Source organism: Lissotriton vulgaris, chromosome 8 (assembly GCF_964263255.1).
Source record: "Lissotriton vulgaris chromosome 8, aLisVul1.2, whole genome shotgun sequence".
NCBI classification, from domain to species: Eukaryota; Metazoa; Chordata; class Amphibia; order Caudata; family Salamandridae; genus Lissotriton; species Lissotriton vulgaris.
The window spans coordinates 1553280246-1553301832 of record NC_141696.1 but is presented as its reverse complement, the minus strand read 5'-3'; the positions used below and the strand labels follow the sequence as shown (position 1 = coordinate 1553301832).

At 48.3% G+C, this 21587-nt stretch overlaps 1 protein-coding gene across 2 annotated transcripts in view; it reads left to right on the top strand.

Moving 5' to 3' along the window:
- LOC147700371 (uncharacterized) overlaps window positions 1–21587 on the top strand; it is a 401830-nt gene that overhangs the window by 212180 nt on the left and 168063 nt on the right. For both annotated transcript variants that reach the window (XM_086935735.1, XM_086935734.1), the window contains one exon: window positions 16338–16477. The gene's annotated coding sequence lies outside the window, so the exon portion shown is untranslated. The remainder of the gene's footprint in view (window positions 1–16337; window positions 16478–21587) is intronic.

The window sequence follows — 21587 nt, the reverse complement described above, 5'->3', positions numbered from 1 at the left end:
CTATTACAGGACCGGAGGCTTCAGATTATGCTTAGTTCAACGCTGAATCAAATACCACAGAAGAAATGTCACCCACCGGCTTATAGTAAAAGTGTTTAAATGTCGACTCAGACGACCAATCAGCACAGTGCATAATATCCTGAATATTTGCTCCCAACATGTATGACTTCGAAGCCATAGCACCCCTCACAGAGTGCGCCCCAAACAGTTGAACATCAACTCCCGACTCTTTCATGACAAATTTAAGCCACCTGGCAATGGTGGCCGAGGACACAGGTTGAAACGGTTTCTGAACCGCAATCAACAGTTGCGTTACACCAGTCGGTCTCAGGGAACGAGTACACTCCTCGTAAGCTTTCAAGCATTGGACAACACAGAGTTTAGTATTACTATGAAAGGCATTATATTCAATCATTCTAGACATAGTTTTTGTGCGGCCTGTAATAGTAAAGGAAACTCCCTCCGGAGTAAATACTCTACCTGCAAGGTCCAGTGCCCGCACGTCCGAAGATCTCCTGCACGACGATAAACATAAAAGCATAGCGAGCTTGGCCGATAACTGTTTCCTAGAAAGCGAATCGTTAGAGGGCCAGCTATCAAAAAGCTTGATGACCAAAGAAACATCCCAAAGCCCCGAGTACTTGGGCTTGGGAGGGTTCGCAGCCCGAATCCCTTTGAGGAGTCTTCACACATAAGGGTGAACTCCTACCGGTTTCCCATCAATGTGGGAATGACCCGCTGAAATAGCAGATCGGAAATTGTTTACCGATCTATAGGCTAAACCGCTCGTCGCCTTTTCAGTCAGAAAATTCACGACGTGTGAAAGGCCTGCCCCCACGGGATCCAGGTCCCGTTCCACGCACCAACGTAACCATCCCTTCCAGGCCGAAGAGTATTCGCGTGGAAGGGGCCCAAGCCTGCGTGATGAATTCATTAGCCGCTCCTGAAACTCCAGGCAAACTCCATTGTTGCCTGAAAGCCTCCATGCCATCAGCATTAGACGCTGAGACAAGATCAACGGATGTTGCTCCTGCAGAGGACCCAGAAGCAGGGACTCCGACCAGGGCAACATCCGTGGAAGGTCGCAGCACATCCCCAACAGGGTCGGGAACCACGGTTGCGACTTCCATAAAGGTGTCACTAAGATCACCTCCGCCTTCTGCTTGAGAATGTATGACGCTACTCGTGGAATGAGTAGAAAGGGGGGAAACGCATAGTTCACCGCCCCCGTCCAATCCTGCAGAAATGCATCCGTCGCTGCCGCCGCTGGGTCCGGCCTCCAGCTGAAGAACCTGGGCAGTTGGCTGTTGAGCTGGGATGCAAACAAGTCGATCTGGCAAGGACCCCAAAGGTCCTGTAGCCAGAGAAACATCCGGGGAAGCAGCCTCCAATCGCTGTAATCCCTCAGATGTCTTGAATTCCAGTCCGCCACTACATTGGACTGTCCCGGTATGTATTCTGCAATAACCGTGATCTGACGGCTGAGGCAGTATCGCCAAAATTCCTTGGCTACTTGTACTAGCATGGACGATCTTGTCCCTCCTAACTTGTTTATATAGCGAACCGCCGAGACGTTGTCCATTCTGAGGAGAATGCAACAAGACGTCTGATGCGGCGAGAGAGTTCTGATAGCGAAGGATCCTGCTTGGAGTTCTAAGCAGTTTATGTGTAAATCTAGCTCTTGAGAGGACCAACGTCCTCCTGTGGAAACCGCGCCACAGCGCGCTCCCCAGCCCCAACGGCTGGCGTCTGATTCTATGACCACCTCGGGAAGAGAACCAAAAATGGCTCTGCCGTTCCAAGCCTCTACCTGGTGCAACCACCACTGCATTTCGTCCCTCACTTCCTGTGACAATGGCACTAAGTGCGAGTACGCTAGCCCCCTCTGGAGGTGCTGTATCTTCAGTCTCTGCAGGGCCCTGTAATGAAGTGGCCCCGGAAATATTGCTTGTACTGACGACGCCAATAGACCTACTATCCTGGCGACCGTCCTGAGAGATACCATCTGACGGGCGAGAAGGGAACTGATCTCCTTCTTGATATCCTTCAGTTTCGATTTCGGAAGGCTTAACTGAGCAGATTGTGAATTGATCACGAATCCTAGAAAGTCCGTCGTCTGCGATGGAATCAGAGCGGATTTCGTCTGATTTATAACAAATCCCAGATTCTGGAGCAGCGAAATTGTCGTCTGTAGATGTTGCGACACCAGATCCGGGCTCTGAGCCATGATCAGGATGTCGTCCAGGTAAATTATTAACCGAAAACCCTGTTCCCGAAGACGGGAGACAACCGGCTTCATCACCTTGGTGAAACACCAAGGAGCCGAGGAAAGCCCGAAAGGAAGGGCCGAGTATTCGAACCATCGTCCGTTCCACTGAAACTGCAGGAATCGGCGATGGGGAGGATAAATGGGAATAGAGAGGTAGGCGTCTTTCAGATCCAAACGGACCAACCAGTCGCCCTGCCGGAGCAGATCTGCCAACAGATGGATGCCCTCCATCTTGAAGTGATTGTATACTAGGAAGTAGTTGAATTCCCGCAAATTCAGCACAAATCTGTGACCTCCTCCCTTCTTTTGGACCAGGAAGATATTGCTACAAAACCCTTGCGGGTTGTGTGTGCACACCGCAATAGCCTGTTTCTGAAGCAATTCTTCCACTTCGCTGTCTATAAAGGTCATCTCTTGTTGGGAAAAAAAGGAGAGTTCTCGGGATAGACCTCTGCGTAGGAGTTTGAAAGAATTCCAGTTGAAAACCCTGTACAGTTTGTAGGACCCACGCATCTTGTGTCAGAAGAACCCAATTGTGAAAGAAGTGTCTCGTGCGACCCCCCAGTGGAAAGGGAAAACAATTGAGTGTGCTCACCTGAATTGTTCTGGTTGTGGAAGCCTGCTCTGTTGCCACCTCCGTGGAACCTGCCTTTGTGGAATCTGCCTCTCGTGGGGTTGAAAGTGCCTCCTCGGGTAGAGTCCCAGTCTCCTCGACCTCTACCAAAATCGCCTCTGGGGGGACCTTGATTGGTGAAGCGGCCTGGCGAGCGTCCCCGACCTCGTCCGGCCCTATTGAAAACCTGTTGATGGAATACTCTTTTTATCCCAGATTGAGCTTTGTCCAGCGATGTGAAGGTCCCCACGTACTTGGAGACGTCCTTCACAAAGCGGTCACCAAACAAGTTGCCCTCTGCTAAGGGTCCTGGTTCCGCGGATGCCAATTCGGTCAGGTTTGAATCCATTCGCATCAGTAGGGATTTTCGCCGCTCCGTGGAAAGAGCGCAATTAGCGTTTCCTAATAAACAGATGGCCCGCTGGGTCCATCCAGCCAGGATATCAGGGTCTACGGGAACGTTGGATTCTTTGGCCTTAAGGGCCATCTCAAGTATTTTGGCCAAAGGGCCCACCACGTCCAACAGTTTATCCTGGCAGCCGCGCCAGGCGCGGTCAATGCCCTTTTTTGGATCCTTGGCAAACTTTTTCAAGAATGTTAACAGACTAACGTCGATCTCAGGGGTGTCTGCCACCTTATGGGCCAGGTCAGGTCGAGGGCATTCTGAGCGTAAGCGGTTACGCACCTCTTTGTCAAAACCTTTCCTGATGTTCTCTTGCAGATAATCCGCCACGGCAGCGGCCGGGACCCAGTCAGATGACCTGGGATGGACAATTTCGTTCGGATCGAACGTGAGAGGTGTAGCAACCTTCGGGACGGACGCCAAAGGTGAGGCCTGTTTTGCTCTCTTCTTCGGCGGGGCCTCCTCGTCCGTATCAGTGGTATCAGTACCAGTAGTGGTGGAGGTGTCCGTGTCCACATAATGTTGCTTGCTCTTGGCCTTGGCCCCTGTAGAGTATGCATGCTCTGTTCCTGATGCTGGTATGAACTGCAGAGCCTGAGCCTGCCCAGAGGCTGGTAGGGATTGCAGAGCGCTTGAATGTGGCCATTGATCACTGCTACCTGCCTGCGTAGCTGGTGGAGTGGTCTTAGTGGACTTGTCCTTAGTGAAACCATGTCTCTTAGCAAAATTCTCCAACTGTTTAGTAATAGGCTTAAGAGCCTTTGCCAATGCTTGATGCACAGTAGAAGGCACTGTGCTCTCGACTGCCTTGTTAACTGAGGCCTGCACCGAAGCGTCTAAGGCCTCCACAATTTTGTCTTCAACTGCAGCAGCAGGCTGCTCTCCATAAACTTCTTCCCCTGCCTCCTCGTCAAAATACACCCAGTCCTGCATTGCAAATCACAGTGGGAATGACACCACCGAAATGGGGCAGACACAAGGGGAGTAAGAGGGGGGGGTCAGCCCCACTGCACACCAAATACACACAGAAGTCCTGTACCAGACCCCCTCAGCAAAGCTGTATAGTTATTATTGCAGCCCAGTGGGCGTCAGAGCCGTTGAAATAGAATATATAGAGCGTGTGCACACTCTGAAGTAAGGCAACTGCTGTTACAACCAGTTAGGCGTCTCCTCCACCAGCTCTAACTAATAAACGCGGTCAAATTTGGTGGAAAAACGAGCTCGAAGCGTGTGCAGCCCAACCGAGTCCAAATCCTACTAGGAATAGCCCAATGGACGTGGTGTGGGCTATACTTGGGGTACATCTGGGTGATATTTGGGCTACATTTAGGCTCTTTTGTCTCTGGTGGCCATCTTGGGAGACTGTATGTCAGAATGTTTTAATGAAATCGAAGAGGGTTTGAGAAGTCACTCAAAATGTGCCCTAATTTTTCTTTCTGCAGCACTAATCATAATTCATATGGCAAAATATACCCCCTCATGTTGTTCCTTTTTAAATTAAATGTTTTAAGAGTTACCACTTTATTCCAATCAAGATGGCTTCAGGTGTGCCATACCTTTGTAATAAGTAGGACTGTTAGCGCTCTAGTTGTTCTTTAGAACACTCTGGGACATTCTGTCATTGGGCTATACTTGGGCTACATCTGGGTGATATTGGGGCTACATTTGGGCTCTTTTGTCTCTGGTGGCCATTTTGGGAGACTGCATGTCAGAATTTTTTAATGAAATAGAAGAGGATTTGAAAAGTCACTCAAAATGTGCCCTAATTTTTCTTTCTGCAGCACTAATAATACCTTCTATTGCATAATATACCCCCTCATTTTGTTCCTTTTTAAATTAAATGTTTTAAGAGTTACCACTTTATTCCCATCACGATGGCTCCAGGTGTGCTATACCTTTGTAATAAGTAGGACTGTTAGCGCTCTAGTTGTTCTTTAGAACACTCTGGGACATTCTGTCATTGGGCTATACTTGGGCTACATCTGGGTGATATTTGGGCTACATTTGGGCTCTTTTGTCTCTGGTGGCCATTTTGGGAGACTGCATGTCAGAATGTTTTAATGAAATAGAAAAGGATTTGAGAAGTCACTCAAAATGTGCCCTAATTTTTCATTCTGCAGCACTAATCATACTTTCTATGGCAAAATATACCCCCTCATGTTGTTTCTTTTTAAATTAAATGTTTTAAGAGTTACCACTTTATTCCAATCAAGATGGCTTCAGGTGTGCCATACCTTTGTAATAAGTAGGACTGTTAGCGCTCTAGTTGTTCTTTAGAACACTCTAGGAGGCTGCAGTAGAACACAAAGGAATCAAAAATTAGCTAGCATTCGCGCCAAGAATTTTCAATTCTATTAAGGACACGGAGGCGAGGATTATGCTTCTCTTTCGTTTACTGTAAAACTCACAGCAGCCAATAAACATACAGTTTATCAATTTAAAACTACATTATCCATCATGCTTGGCCCAAGCCACGCCTCCTTAGCCCTACAAGAGCCCTGGTAATAGTCCCAGCTTCCTCTTTCTTTGCACGAACATGCAACATAAGTTCAGTATAAAAGTCTTAACAAACTCCAACGTGGAATAACTCGGAATCACTTCCAACTTCAGAAAATCTCCGACTGGAGGAAATAGAAGATGGCGCCCCATCTGCAGCCTTCCATAGAAGAGGGATCACTCTTTTTTCTTGTCAGAACCTAGAATAAAGATAAAAGAACCCGTAATGTCTGTATAAACAGAAGGAATCATAACAACGGGTGGGTAAGCATGATCATAACATGACATAGCCGGGTGGGATAATCCTCGCCTCCGTGTCCTTAATAGAATTGAAAATTCTTGGCGCGAATGCTAGCTAATTCTATTACAGGACCGGAGGCTTCAGATTATGCTTAGTTCAACGCTGAATCAAATACCACAGAAGAAATGTCACCCACCGGCTTATAGTAAAAGTGTTTAAATGTCGACTCAGACGACCAATCAGCACAGTGCATAATATCCTGAATATTTGCTCCCAACATGTATGACTTCGAAGCCATAGCACCCCTCACAGAGTGCGCCCCAAACAGTTGAACATCAACTCCCGACTCTTTCATGACAAACTTAAGCCACCTGGCAATGGTGGCCGAGGACACAGGTTGAAACGGTTTCTGAACCGCAATCAACAGTTGCGTTACACCAGTCGGTCTCAGGGAACGAGTACACTCCTCGTAAGCTTTCAAGCATTGGACAACACAGAGTTTAGTATTACTATGAAAGGCATTATATTCAATCATTCTAGACATAGTTTTTGTGCGGCCTGTAATAGTAAAGGAAACTCCCTCCGGAGTAAATACTCTACCTGCAAGGTCCAGTGCCCGCACGTCCGAAGATCTCCTGCACGACGATAAACATAAAAGCATAGCGAGCTTGGCCGATAACTGTTTCCTAGAAAGCGAATCGTTAGAGGGCCAGCTATCAAAAAGCTTGATGACCAAAGAAACATCCCAAAGCCCCGAGTACTTGGGCTTGGGAGGGTTCGCAGCCCGAATCCCTTTGAGGAGTCTGCACACATAAGGGTGAACTCCTACCGGTTTCCCATCAATGTGGGAATGACCCGCTGAAATAGCAGATCGGAAATTGTTTACCGATCTATAGGCTAAACCGCTCGTCGCCTTTTCAGTCAGAAAATTCACGACGTGTGAAAGGCCTGCCCCCACGGGATCCAGGTCCCGTTCCACGCACCAACGTAACCATCCCTTCCAGGCCGAAGAGTATTCGCGTGGAAGGGGCCCAAGCCTGCGTGATGAATTCATTAGCCGCTCCTGAAACTCCAGGCAAACTCCATTGTTGCCTGAAAGCCTCCATGCCATCAGCATTAGACGCTGAGACAAGATCAACGGATGTTGCTCCTGCAGAGGACCCAGAAGCAGGGACTCCGACCAGGGCAACATCCGTGGAAGGTCGCAGCACATCCCCAACAGGGTCGGGAACCACGGTTGCGACTTCCATAAAGGTGTCACTAAGATCACCTCCGCCTTCTGCTTGAGAATGTATGACGCTACTCGTGGAATGAGTAGAAAGGGGGGAAACGCATAGTTCACCGCCCCCGTCCAATCCTGCAGAAATGCATCCGTCGCTGCCGCCGCTGGGTCCGGCCTCCAGCTGAAGAACCTGGGCAGTTGGCTGTTGAGCTGGGATGCAAACAAGTCGATCTGGCAAGGACCCCAAAGGTCCTGTAGCCAGAGAAACATCCGGGGAAGCAGCCTCCAATCGCTGTAATCCCTCAGATGTCTTGAATTCCAGTCCGCCACTACATTGGACTGTCCCGGTATGTATTCTGCAATAACCGTGATCTGACGGCTGAGGCAGTATCGCCAAAATTCCTTGGCTACTTGTACTAGCATGGACGATCTTGTCCCTCCTAACTTGTTTATATAGCGAACCGCCGAGACGTTGTCCATTCTGAGGAGAATGCAACAAGACGTCTGATGCGGCGAGAGAGTTCTGATAGCGAAGGATCCTGCTTGGAGTTCTAAGCAGTTTATGTGTAAATCTAGCTCTTGAGAGGACCAACGTCCTCCTGTGGAAACCGCGCCACAGCGCGCTCCCCAGCCCCAACGGCTGGCGTCTGATTCTATGACCACCTCGGGAAGAGAACCAAAAATGGCTCTGCCGTTCCAAGCCTCTACCTGGTGCAACCACCACTGCATTTCGTCCCTCACTTCCTGTGACAATGGCACTAAGTGCGAGTACGCTAGCCCCCTCTGGAGGTGCTGTATCTTCAGTCTCTGCAGGGCCCTGTAATGAAGTGGCCCCGGAAATATTGCTTGTACTGACGACGCCAATAGACCTACTATCCTGGCGACCGTCCTGAGAGATACCATCTGACGGGCGAGAAGGGAACTGATCTCCTTCTTGATATCCTTCAGTTTCGATTTCGGAAGGCTTAACTGAGCAGATTGTGAATTGATCACGAATCCTAGAAAGTCCGTCGTCTGCGATGGAATCAGAGCGGATTTTGTCTGATTTATAACAAATCCCAGATTCTGGAGCAGCGAAATTGTCGTCTGTAGATGTTGCGACACCAGATCCGGGCTCTGAGCCATGATCAGGATGTCGTCCAGGTAAATTATTAACCGAAAACCCTGTTCCCGAAGACGGGAGACAACCGGCTTCATCACCTTGGTGAAACACCAAGGAGCCGAGGAAAGCCCGAAAGGAAGGGCCGAGTATTCGAACCATCGTCCGTTCCACTGAAACTGCAGGAATCGGCGATGGGGAGGATAAATGGGAATAGAGAGGTAGGCGTCTTTCAGATCCAAACGGACCAACCAGTCGCCCTGCCGGAGCAGATCTGCCAACAGATGGATGCCCTCCATCTTGAAGTGATTGTATACTAGGAAGTAGTTGAATTCCCGCAAATTCAGCACAAGTCTGTGACCTCCTCCCTTCTTTTGGACCAGGAAGATATTGCTACAAAACCCTTGCGGGTTGTGTGTGCACACCGCAATAGCCTGTTTCTGAAGCAATTCTTCCACTTCGCTGTCTATAAAGGTCATCTCTTGTTGGGAAAAAAAGGAGAGTTCTCGGGATAGACCTCTGCGTAGGAGTTTGAAAGAATTCCAGTTGAAAACCCTGTACAGTTTGTAGGACCCACGCATCTTGTGTCAGAAGAACCCAATTGTGAAAGAAGTGTCTCGTGCGACCCCCCAGTGGAAAGGGAAAACAATTGAGTGTGCTCACCTGAATTGTTCTGGTTGTGGAAGCCTGCTCTGTTGCCACCTCCGTGGAACCTGCCTTTGTGGAATCTGCCTCTCGTGGGGTTGAAAGTGCCTCCTCGGGTAGAGTCCCAGTCTCCTCGACCTCTACCAAAATCGCCTCTGGGGGGACCTTGATTGGTGAAGCGGCCTGGCGAGCGTCCCCGACCTCGTCCGGCCCTATTGAAAACCTGTTGATGGAATACTCTTTTTATCCCAGATTGAGCTTTGTCCAGCGATGTGAAGGTCCCCACGTACTTGGAGACGTCCTTCACAAAGCGGTCACCAAACAAGTTGCCCTCTGCTAAGGGTCCTGGTTCCGCGGATGCCAATTCGGTCAGGTTTGAATCCATTCGCATCAGTAGGGATTTTCGCCGCTCCGTGGAAAGAGCGCAATTAGCGTTTCCTAATAAACAGATGGCCCGCTGGGTCCATCCAGCCAGGATATCAGGGTCTACGGGAACGTTGGATTCTTTGGCCTTAAGGGCCATCTCAAGTATTTTGGCCAAAGGGCCCACCACGTCCAACAGTTTATCCTGGCAGCCGCGCCAGGCGCGGTCAATGCCCTTTTTTGGATCCTTGGCAAACTTTTTCAAGAATGTTAACAGACTAACGTCGATCTCAGGGGTGTCTGCCACCTTATGGGCCAGGTCAGGTCGAGGGCATTCTGAGCGTAAGCGGTTACGCACCTCTTTGTCAAAACCTTTCCTGATGTTCTCTTGCAGATAATCCGCCACGGCAGCGGCCGGGACCCAGTCAGATGACCTGGGATGGACAATTTCGTTCGGATCGAACGTGAAAGGTGTAGCAACCTTCGGGACGGACGCCAAAGGTGAGGCCTGTTTTGCTCTCTTCTTCGGCGGGGCCTCCTCGTCCGTATCAGTGGTATCAGTACCAGTAGTGGTGGAGGTGTCCGTGTCCACATAATGTTGCTTGCTCTTGGCCTTGGCCCCTGTAGAGTATGCATGCTCTGTTCCTGATGCTGGTATGAACTGCAGAGCCTGAGCCTGCCCAGAGGCTGGTAGGGATTGCAGAGCGCTTGAATGTGGCCATTGATCACTGCTACCTGCCTGCGTAGCTGGTGGAGTGGTCTTAGTGGACTTGTCCTTAGTGAAACCATGTCTCTTAGCAAAATTCTCCAACTGTTTAGTAATAGGCTTAAGAGCCTTTGCCAATGCTTGATGCACAGTAGAAGGCACTGTGCTCTCGACTGCCTTGTTAACTGAGGCCTGCACCGAAGCGTCTAAGGCCTCCACAATTTTGTCTTCAACTGCAGCAGCAGGCTGCTCTCCATAAACTTCTTCCCCTGCCTCCTCGTCAAAATACACCCAGTCCTGCATTGCAAATCACAGTGGGAATGACACCACCGAAATGAGGCAGACACAAGGGGAGTAAGAGGGGGGGTCAGCCCCACTGCACACCAAATACACACAGAAGTCCTGTACCAGACCCCCTCAGCAAAGCTGTATAGTTATTATTGCAGCCCAGTGGGCGTCAGAGCCGTTGAAATAGAATATATAGAGCGTGTGCACACTCTGAAGTAAGGCAACTGCTGTTACAACCAGTTAGGCGTCTCCTCCACCAGCTCTAACTAATAAACGCGGTCAAATTTGGTGGAAAAACGAGCTCGAAGCGTGTGCAGCCCAACCGAGTCCAAATCCTACTAGGAATAGCCCAATGGACGTGGTGTGGGCTGCACGCGCTTGCCGTGTGGTTCGCGGCTCTGTTATGCGCCTCAGGCGATTAGGGGCAGCCTTGCGCGTCCCTCAGGCCCCTGGAGAGTGCGGCCGGGGAAACGAGACACCCGCAGGGCGGGCCGGTACAGGCGCGCAAAGCGCGTGAAGGAAAAACGGAGCGAGGCTCCAACACAAGCGCAGCAGCGCCACCAACGCGGTTGCAACCGCCGACCCAGGAGCGGGTCCCCAAAGCGCGAAGCGCGCGCAGCCCTTAAACACAATGCAGTGAAAATCGGCAAATAAACGGCAGCGCCGTAACACAGTGAAGTAAAATCGGCAAATAAACGGCAGCGCCGTACACCAGCACACCAATAAGGTAAATACAGCAAACTATGTATATAGTAACAAATAACCCTCGTTTATAAGAATAAACACTGTACAATCAATGTGAGAATAATGGGAGCAGCACTTATCTCTTGCTGTGAGCAGCAAAGAAAGAGGAAGCTGGGACTATTACCAGGGCTCTTGTAGGGCTAAGGAGGCGTGGCTTGGGCCAAGCATGATGGATAATGTAGTTTTAAATTGATAAACTGTATGTTTATTAGCTGCTGTGAGTTTTACAGTAAACTAAAGAGAAGCATAATCTGAAGCCTCCGGTCCTGTAATAGAATCAACTGACAGTCTCTGTCCTTGTTGGATGTACATGTTTTACTGAGAATGTCAGACTTCATTTTCACATGACTGAGAAAGATAATGTGAATTTACAGAAAATATGCTTTCAGTTTAGCTTATAGATCCCCTTCCAAACCACTGTGGGAAAATCATGAGATATTAGTTTTCTTTCAAACAATATTCATGATATCACAGCAGAAGGTTTTTTCACATGGTAAAATCACCTTAGAACCCACCACAATTCCTAAAACGAGTATGGTACCATCAACAAATGATTTATAATGTAACTAAAGTCCTAAAACCCTCTATTAACTACAATGCTTTTTAATGAGGTGCTATCATGTATATTGGTCCCAAGATGGCTGCCAACACTTCTTGGATGAAGTGCTGACAGCCAATCAGATCAGATGTGTGGTTAGGCTCCGCCCAGATATATATCTTTTTTTGAACCTAAATTACTCAAAATCCACTGGAGCACATATATTGAGACCTAGCAAAGGCACATCGGGCTAACAGTCCCTACAATTTTGCCAAGTTTCGTGCAAATCCATTCAGCCGTTCGAGCTAAAAGTGAGGCCAACCGCCCTATGGAAATTAACATGGGAAAACGCGTTTTGGGACCCCCCTTTTTTCTCGGCCCCCCCTTGATGAAACCCCCCCAAATTGTCAGGGGCTGCTCGGAAACAAAATGTTCCATTTTCCTGAAAATTTCAGCCAATTCCGTCCACAAACGCCAAAGTTATTAGACATAGAATTTTCAAAAATCCCATAGAGAAAAAATCCTAACTATATATACCTACTGGCGACTGCCAGTAGGTAATATTTATATATATATATATACATTTGCATTATCCGGCAAGGCTATGCCAAGAGTTATTTGACAACAAATGACTGCCCATAGCTAAGAAGCCCTCTGGGGGACTTTCAAGCATTTACCTTTATAAATTACTATATTGCAGACCCTCCCTCCTTCTCTCCCCTGGATATTGCGGCACAGAGTGGCAAATTTTAAAACACCATAAGTGTGTCACAAAACGATGTGTTTTGTGGCATTTTAATGGCGCTTTGATGATCCATATCTGGTTGTCCTATGCCCCAGAAACGCTGAGTAGCCAGTTATTCCACTTCATGTTTTTGCTTGCCCCCACCTCCCCTCCCACCTTCTGTGTCAGTGTTGCTTGCCCCCACCTCCCCTCCCTCCTTTCTGTGTCAGTGTTGCTTGCAGCCCCACCTACCCTCCCTCCTTCTGTTGTCCTTCCTTGCTACTACCCCCAGTTCTCTGTTCTCCATGATAGCCTCCCACCATCTGTTGTCCGTGTTGCCCCACTCACCTGTCCACCCTCTTTCCCAAGCATCATATCATATGTGTTATGTCATTGTGTGACCTCAGCGTCATTATGACGAGTCATTCCCTCCTCCTTTGCCTGTGAGCGCCCTGTCTAGACCGGGTCTCTGCAGTTGCAACACAGCCCACCCGTGAAGCATGACTGCAAGCAGTCATCAGGAAGCATTGACCGGTAGAACAACCACTCCATTGTCCTGTTCATTTCAACACGTGCAATGCACTGGTGACTTATAGCACTGCTTTGTCATTGCATTTATCACTCCTCGGGACTAGTTTGAGACTCGTCACACAAAAGAATTGAAGTGCACACATACGAACCCAGAAAACATAGGAATGTCACATGTAAGGAGAATGGAAACCTGACAGCTATGCTGATCTGGACTGTTCACAGAAACTCCCCTCACAGAGGGACCCTCTGCTGTGTAGAGCATGGGGTGCAGACAGGGCAGGGCTACAGTGACCTGTGGGATTGAAGTCACCTTTTTTGTACTGCCTTTTCTCGGGTCTGTCACCTGTATGTATAGGAGGTCACATGCTTTTCTGCTTCTCTGCAGAGGAACAGAAAATAATATGCATGGCCCTTAGAGCTGACCATTTTGCTTTTCACTACAACCAAGATGATAGGCTTGCCCGGTTTGCTCATACTTAATAGTTTAAATAAAATGCTAGGTGCAACCAAAATGTAAGAAGCAATGACAACTGGAGGCGGCAGAGGGCAAACAAAAACAGCAGGAGGTGGCTGTGCAAGTAACAATGGGCAGGCGACGAGGACAACAAGGGAATGATGACGGAGGGGCTCAAGAATTTCAAAAAGTACCTGAATCCCAGTCTGAGCAGAGGAAGGACACCTGTGAAGTAATTGATCGGTTCTTTGTCCATGCTCCTTCGAAGGGACAAACACATGAGGAAGAAAGTGAAACTGACAGGCGCTGACCAATGAGATCCAAGGAAAGAAACAAACAAAAGATCTCACAAGGGGATCTTTGGCAAAACCAACAAATTACACAGGGGAGCGGCATAAGACGTGATGGAGAAGGGTTCTCATATGTGGAAAGGTTGCCTAATCGTTGGTTCAGATGTGAATTATTAAAATTAAGAATTGGTATTAATCCATGGACAATAAATGCGAGAATAAAAATGGAAATGGTGAAATATGATGGGAAATGTACATGTATGTTGTGTATAAATCCTCCACATACTGGTGGATTGTTTGAAAGTTTCACCATTCCGGAAATTATTCCTATGTCCAACCTTTGTAAAATATGAAATCATGTGCCGCACCCAAGCCATAGAACGTCTTGTTGATATGTGTAATCTCAATATTTCAATAGCTATTGGAAGGTACATGGCAACAGTTACAAAGTTCTATACGGAGAAGTGAGATGAACAGTGGCAAGCTCTGATGGAAATAAGGAATAACGTGAAGGGGGAGTAGGATCTTAGCTGGATTCTGGCAGAAGAATTTTAGATAGGATAACTTTTACCCACATTTTAAAGCTATTTATCCTGTTATTAAGTAAGTAAAGAAGTGGTGTGATTATAACTCGTATATAATATGGGGTATGTGCAATAAAGTGTTATAAAAAAAACCTTTGCTCTTTTAAGGATTTTCTGTTTTATAACGATTGATTTATGATATTAGAGTTGTATAAAAAATGATTGTTTTGTGGTGTTTAAAGACCAATGGTCTAAATAAACATTATCTTGTCTAGATGTAGGCCACAAGCACCCATTCATCAAAAAAGTTAAACACTATTACTTGCCTCCAGTCCAAAGCCTAGAGTGCTCTTGTCTTAACAGCCCCAGGGGTCTGAGATAGATGCAGAAACAGATAGACTAAGCCAGATTCAAAGACAGACAGGCACACACACACAGAAGCACATCACTCTTAAACACATTCACACACACAGACACTGCAGAAACACACAGACAGTGCATGGAATAGAGACTTTTTCGGCAAAAAGAGGGTGTGGAATGTGGGTTGTCACACAAGAAGGAATCCAGGTGCTTGGGCACTTGTGTAGGTTTGTGTCCCCAAAGTTCTTCTTATACAAAGAGCCAGGTTTGCAGCTCAAGAAGGAAAGAGGAGGCTCTGATGTGACGAGGGAGGTTGTTCCATGTCTAGGGTGCAATGTAGAAGAATGAGCGACCTCCAGTTTTGCTTTTGCGAATGCAGAGAAGTGTGAGAGTGAGGCAGAACGTAGGTGTTTGGTTGGTTGTTGAAAGTGTTTTTGGTGTTCTGGTATTCCGGTCCGATGTTGTGTAGGGCTTTGTGTGCATGAAGTCTAAATTGACTGCGCTTGGGAATGGGGAGCCAGTGAAGCTTCCTAAGGTTAGGTGTGGTGTGATGTGTGTGCAGCGTGGGATCTCAATAGGAGTCTTGCAGCTGTATTTTGGAGGGTCTGGAGTCTTTGTAGAAGTTGTTTGGATATTCTGGTGTAGAAAGTGTTGCAGTAGTTCAGCCTACGGGGGATGAGTGCTTGCACGATGATCCGAGCGGGGGACGTGTTATGCATTGTGATTGTTTGCTCCCGGTGCACCTTTTAAAAGGTGCGTCAGACACAAACACTCACAATGCGCCCTATTATGTTGTATGCGCTGCCCTGGGGGCAGTGCAATCATGTGTAAACACGGAGCAGCTTCTCTGTGTTTTCACAGTGCAGGCGGAACCTGCCTGCACTTTTACAAGGGACTGGGGCTCCCCTTGCAAGTGGGTGCAGTCAGTGACAACACCCGCCTGCACGGGGATGTCTGGGGGATCCACAGGACCCCCTTTAGCCACTGCAGAGGGCTGCTGTCAGGAGGCGCACTAACAGTGCGCCACCTTTAAAATGGCGCACTGTCAGTGCACCTCCTGTGCCCGCTTCTGTAATACGGCGCAGTCAAAGGAATTCCATCATTTGCATAAGGCAAGCACCTATGCAAATGAGGAAACACCCTCTGAAGGTAGCGCTGGCGCTTTAAGTGCGCCAGCGCTATCGGTATTATAGGAGGGGACACACAAGCGTCTGCACCCCCTTCTATATTACCAAAGTGCCCCGGGGCGCGCAAAGCGGGCGCAAACGCCCGTTGTGCACCCAGGGCACTTATTGTAATACTGCCCCATGTGTTCTGAGGCATCCATTTGAAGATTTTTTCGCAACATGAGTAGGAAGTGGAAGCATTAGGGGCACATTGCTTTGACTTGAGCCGCCATGCTGAATAGGGTGATCCTAGATTACTTGCGTGGTCTGTGGGTGCGGGGTTTGGTCCTATCTTTGATGGCCACCAGTTGGAGTCCATTGGGGAGGTCTTGATGTCAAAGACCAGTACTTCTGTCTTGTCAGAGTTGAGCTGCAGGCAGTTGGTTCGCATCCAGTCTGCTTTCATGGTCATGCAGTTTGGGAAGTTGGTTCTGGCGGTGGTTGTTTTGTCCATCAGGGAGAAGATGACTTGTGTGTGATTGGAGTAGGAAATGACGAGGATGATGTTGGCGAGTAGTGTCATGTACATGTTGAAAAGGCTGAGGAACTCTGCATATTCATTTCTCTGTCTCTGTTTTGTTTGTTTAAATACAGTAACCTGGGTCAATTACAAGGCTTTCTTGGTAATTAAATGTTTTATTATTCTCCATTTATCATACAGGCTCAAATTCTTCAAAAAGACTGTAAAGATCTCATAGGATTCGTCTTCTACTTTCCTTAAGATTTGGACCTGCAGACTCCTTCTTAGCTCCAGAGAGCGGCTGAGGCTCCACCCCCAATGTCCTCATATTAAAGATGATGGTAAGTGTCCTTTTAACACAGGTCAAATAAATAAAAATCTCAATTATTGGAGAGCCAATGGATCCATTGCTGTTCTTCCCAACTATATATTTTCCAGCCTGTTCTGCTTTCTATGGTCTGCTTGAATTTCTTTCTGTTTCTTTCTCCTTTTTTCTCCTTTCTTATATGTATCTTAGCCCTTCACACTTTCTTGCCCATCACAAGAGTAAGGCACTTAGTTTGGCCATAAAGACTTGCTTCTAGAAGACAAGAAGCTCAGTTTTTTTTTACCTCAATTGGACTCCGCACTAGCCTCTATGCCTGTACTCTTCCTACCTGTTCCTTCCCCTAACTACCTCTGTCACACACCTGGTCAGCCACGGTCCTCATCGGAACCACTGTGTTTCCAGGTGGAGTGCAGGCTCCCATCTCTGTCATTTACCTGTATTTCTAGGTCTGCGTTGTTGCTTCGTGGTGTCCCTCCCTCAAACAGAGCTCCTCTGTTTCGATTCCTCCTGGCTGACATATGTGCTGGAGCTCTTCATCGTGTTCCCTGTGCAGCAGTTTATCCTCCTCCGTGAGTTGACTCCTTGTTGGTGCTTCTCCCTCCAACAGAGCTCCTCGGTTTAGATTCCTCCTGGCTGACATATGTGCCCTAACTCTTCATCGTGTTCCCTGTGCAGCAGGGTATCCTCTTGTGAGTCGACTCCTCGTTGGTGGTCCTCCGCGTCCCAGGTCTGGGGGTCAAAGATTGCCAGCATGAAAGAACCTTTTATAGTCTTTTGTTGGTTTTTCCTCTCCATCTCATTTCTCTGTATTGTTTGTTTTTTCTGTCTTCTAATTTCTCCTTCTTTCCCTGTTTGTCAGTCTTTATGCTGGTTCTACATTTTCCTCTCTTCTTCCTATGCAAGTCTTTGTCTACTTTCAGCATAGGTAAGTACTCCCATCCACGTTGGGGTTGATGATCGCTTTTTTTTCCGTAATGTCCAAAACTGCTAAATCATACATTGGTCTGTTAGCTCTCTGTAACCAAAAGTACAACACTATAGTTCACTCTCCAGCGTACTAGCAAGACGTAATTAAAACCTCATGTTGAAAAACTAGCACATGTTTAACCCTCAAGCTAGAGGCTAGTTTTGGGTTTGTTTTACTCTTGACACGCAAAAACCATGAAACCAGTATATAGACATTTTCATTAACACTGAGACTAATGCATACATATTTCAGACCCTGAGCGCACTACAAATGGTTTACGTTGCCTGGACACACATGTACTTTTCTTACTGCAAGGCCAGGCCAAGAGTTAATTGCCAACAAATGACTCCACAGCTCAGAAGCCCGCTGGGGGACACAAAAGCTATTTATTTTCTAAATTGCCATACTTTCCCCATACTCCAAAAATATGATGCTCTCCTTCACTATCCACGTTGTTAGCCAGGCATAATGAAACCCAATAATCGTATTGAACCCACGCTTAAATCAACAAGAGGCCAATGTTAAAAGCCTAACCTGAGGTGCACCTATACATCTTTTATATACGACAGTCATTTCATGCCACCAATTGTGGTCTCCTAAACAACACGTACACTCCATCAGCCAGGCCACAGAATGTTTGGTGCTGGACTTTGCTTTCTCTTTGGCAATTCCAAGTCTGCAAGGAATCAGGTAGCTACTTAGGCGGAGGATTGTGAGCTGAGGGTCCTTCGTCTCTATATGGATGCCGTGCTCTGAAAATGCATCAGGCAGCTACTTAGGCAGTGGATTGTCAGATGGGGGTCCTTTGTCTCTATGTGGATGCTGTTCTCGGAATGATCATCAGGAAGATACTTAGGCAGTGGATTGTCAGCGGGGGTAATTTGTCTCTGAATGCTGTCCTTGGAATGTTCATCAGGCAGATACCTAGGCAGTGGATTCTGAGCTGAGGGTCAATTCTCTCTATCTGGATGCTGTGTTCGAATGTTCAACAAGCAGATACTTAGGCGGTGGATGGTCAGCTGGGAGTCATCTGTCTCTATGTCAGGTGTTCCCAAACTTTTTGCCCACGGCTCCCATGACCCACTGGCCATTGCCAGTAGCTCCCCACTGTTACTTTTTTTGGAGGGTGGGGGCGATGTAAGCCTGGCCTTGGGAGTACTTCCATTTTTTTCCCTGACAATAATTGGGATGAAGCTGATGAAGGTATTATAATCATATACGCAGGGTGTTTCTAAGGCAACGCCTCTGATCAAATATTCCTAGTTACACTACTTTGCCCATGCCTTTTTTAGATACCCTCTTCAACTGTTTTATCCAACTTATAGTGCTAGATAGCACCACTATGCACGTAGGCCCCATCGCTAAAGTATTTCTGAGCAAGAAGAATATGTGCATGCACCTCCATTTCCACCCATGTGATACGTGCCAACACACCTGTCTCAGCAGGGTGACTCATGATTTTTTAAACCCCATGGAGCTTTATTTTAGCTTCCCTTCCCTAAAATTGCCTCTAAATCAATGCAAGTAAAATAAATTCCTCAGATTTTTTTATGGTCCCCCTTTCTTGCTTTCAAATGTTGGCATTATGTCATATATGGTGTTTTACTTCCCTATGCTCAAGGAGAGAGCAGGTCTGTCTGGAAATGTGTGTGTAATGAAAGAAATGTGTAATGGAAGTACCAATGATTCAAAATGCAAATGTCAATCGCTCCTGCCCTGAGTGGTCGCTCCCCTGTATCGTAGAACTGCGCTGCATTGTGATTGACTGTGCCATTATTATTTTCAATTGGATATTAATTGTATTTACCTCGCTTGCTTGCACCATATCTGTCTTGCAATTGAGTTCATTGCGCGATATCCCCCGGCGCCCTGCTCTACTCCCCCCTCCATTTTGTCTCTGTTGTTGTTGTGCTCCGTGTGCGTTGACCTGAGCCCGCCCCGCCTCCCAGCTGAGCCGCCCTCCCACTAACTATTTACAGCGCTCCCGGTCCCAGAAGCGCTGTGATCCCTCATCGCCCCTGCCCTGAGTGGTCGCTCCCCTGTCTCTCCACCGAGACGCGGTATCGTAGAACTGCGCTGCATTGTGATTGACTGTGCCATTATTATTTTCAATTGGATATTAATTGTATTTACCTCGCTTGCTTGCACCATATCTGTCTTGCAATTGAGTTCATTGCGCGATATCCCCCGGCGCCCTGCTCTACTCCCCCCTCCATTTTGTCTCTGTTGTTGTTGTGCTCCGTGTGCGTTGACCTGAGCCCGCCCCGCCTCCCAGCTGAGCCGCCCTCCCACTAACTATTTACAGCGCTCCCGGTCCCAGAAGCGCTGTGATCCCTCATCGCCCCTGCCCTGAGTGGTCGCTCCCCTGTCTCTCCACCGAGACGCGGTATCGTAGAACTGCGCTGCATTGTGATTGACTGTGCCATTATTATTTTCAATTGGATATTAATTGTATTTACCTCGCTTGCTTGCACCATATCTGTCTTGCAATTGAGTTCATTGCGCGATATCCCCCGGCGCCCTGCTCTACTCCCCCCTCCATTTTGTCTCTGTTGTTGTTGTGCTTCGTGTGCGTTGACCTGAGCCCGCCCCGCCTCCCAGCTGAGCCGCCCTCCCACTAACTATTTACAGCGCTCCCGATTCCAGAAGCGCTGTGATCCCTCATCGCTCCTGCCCTGAGTGGTCGCTCCCCTGTCTCTCCACCGAGACGCGGTATCGTAGAACTGCGCTGCATTGTGATTGACTGTGCCATTATTATTTTCAATTGGATATTAATTGTATTTACCTCGCTTGCTTGCACCATATCTGTCTTGCAATTGAGTTCATTGCGCGATATCCCCCGGCGCCCTGCTCTACTCCCCCCTCCATTTTGTCTCTGTTGTTGTTGTGCTCCGTGTGCGTTGACCTGAGCCCACCCCGCCTCCCAGCTGAGCCGCCCTCGACCCTCCCCCTCCCCACCATCCATATATGACAGTAGCCCATGCGCGCAGCGTACACGCGCAGCGTTCGCGCCCAATCCGCGCCGAAGGTGCGCCAAAGGTAAGCCCGTCTACGCCCGTCCGCGCCTGGCTCGCGCCCAGCGCCAGACCCCCTGGCCCTCGCATTGCCCAGCCCTCCCGCATTACCTACGATGCCACCACCCTTCTAGCCCTTAACCCCGGCCGCTCCCCCAACTGCGTCCAAGCCGCTCCTGGACACACCCATGGACCTTTCTCCTGCAACTCCTGCAAATTTATCGGCACCGACAACAACTCCGCTACAATCACACCACAGATTCCCGACCCCAACCACCTACAATGCATCTTGCTCAACACCCGATCGGTCCACAGGCACGCCATTGACCTATGGAATCTACTAGACACCATCTCTCCGGACGTCGCCTTCCTAACAGAAACATGGATGAACGCCTCTCCCGCCCCAGACATCACCATAGCCATCCCAGAAGATTATAAGATCATACGCAAGGACCGTACCGGCCACACAGGAGGAGGAATCGCTATCGTCCATAAGAAATCCATCCACATCTCAACCAGCTCTGACGTCAATCTCGCCAACTCTGAACACCTTCACTTCCAGATCCACATCGACCCCAAGACCACACTCAGAGGCACCCTCCTTTACAGACCTCCAGGACCCCGCGCACAATTTAGTGAGGACATCACGGACTTCATCACTCCACACGCGCTCCCCTCCAAAGATTACATCCTTCTGGGAGACCTCAATTTTCACCTTGAAAAGAACAACAACCACAACTCCACCACCCTTTTGGACAACCTCGCCAACCTCGGACTGAAACAACTGGTCACTTCCCCCACCCACATCACAGGTCACACACTCGACCCTATCTTCACCTCCAGCAATCATGTCTCCTTCAGCCACACTACGGCTCTCCTCTGGACTGACCACAGCTGCGTTCACTTTACCTACAACAAGCCCAAACCCAACAACCACCCCCAACCAACTCTGCAAAGAAACTGGAACAAAATCACCATCGACCAGATCTCCTCATCGCTTCTTCTAAACCCCCCAGCCCACTCCTCAAACTCCGACCAAGCCGCCACCAACCTCACCCTATGGTTATCCAACAGCGCCGACATCCTAGCACCACTGAAAAAACGACAAATCAAACTTGGCAGCAAGAAGGCCTCCTGGTTCA